Source organism: Vombatus ursinus, unplaced genomic scaffold (genome assembly GCF_900497805.2).
Source record: "Vombatus ursinus unplaced genomic scaffold, bare-nosed wombat genome assembly UNPS02014806.1, whole genome shotgun sequence".
Classification (NCBI taxonomy): Eukaryota; Metazoa; Chordata; class Mammalia; order Diprotodontia; family Vombatidae; genus Vombatus; species Vombatus ursinus.
In genome coordinates, this window is record NW_020954584.1 from 1,468,771 (window position 1) to 1,469,344 (window position 574).

The window sequence follows — 574 nt, forward strand, 5'->3', positions numbered from 1 at the left end:
ATTATATTCATCCCAAAACACCAAAATAATGACAGCGCTATGAGGAGCTGCAGTTTTTGATTAGGGCTGGTGCCTGTATACCCCATATTGGTACAACTATATGTATATAGTTTCTATTCAATAGGGAGAAAAATCAATGATTTCATAGCTTTCAAGTGAGGAGGGAGTTTAGAAGTCATCTAATGCAACCCTTTCACTTTGTACATGAAAAAATTGAAGACCATAAAGGTTAAACATTTCCCCCAAGTTGATATAAATATTAAATGACAGAGAAATCTAGGATTTTAGTCTGATCCTAGTTCTATTGGCTGCAGCCTATTTCATTTTTTTCCCTTTTGATTCTTGTCCTGGAAACTTTTTCACTCTTGAGGTATGTAGGTAGATCTTCATGACATGAAAGGAGAATGTAGGGAAATGTTCTTTTGCTATTTCTTACCATGCTAATTTTTAAAATGCCTTTCTTTGAAATATCTGTGTGCTTTGGCTGAAACATTTTAAAAGGCAATCACAAACAGTCAAAACAAAAAACACGTACTAATAGTATCTCTGGAGCCATAGTACGAACCTTGGATAG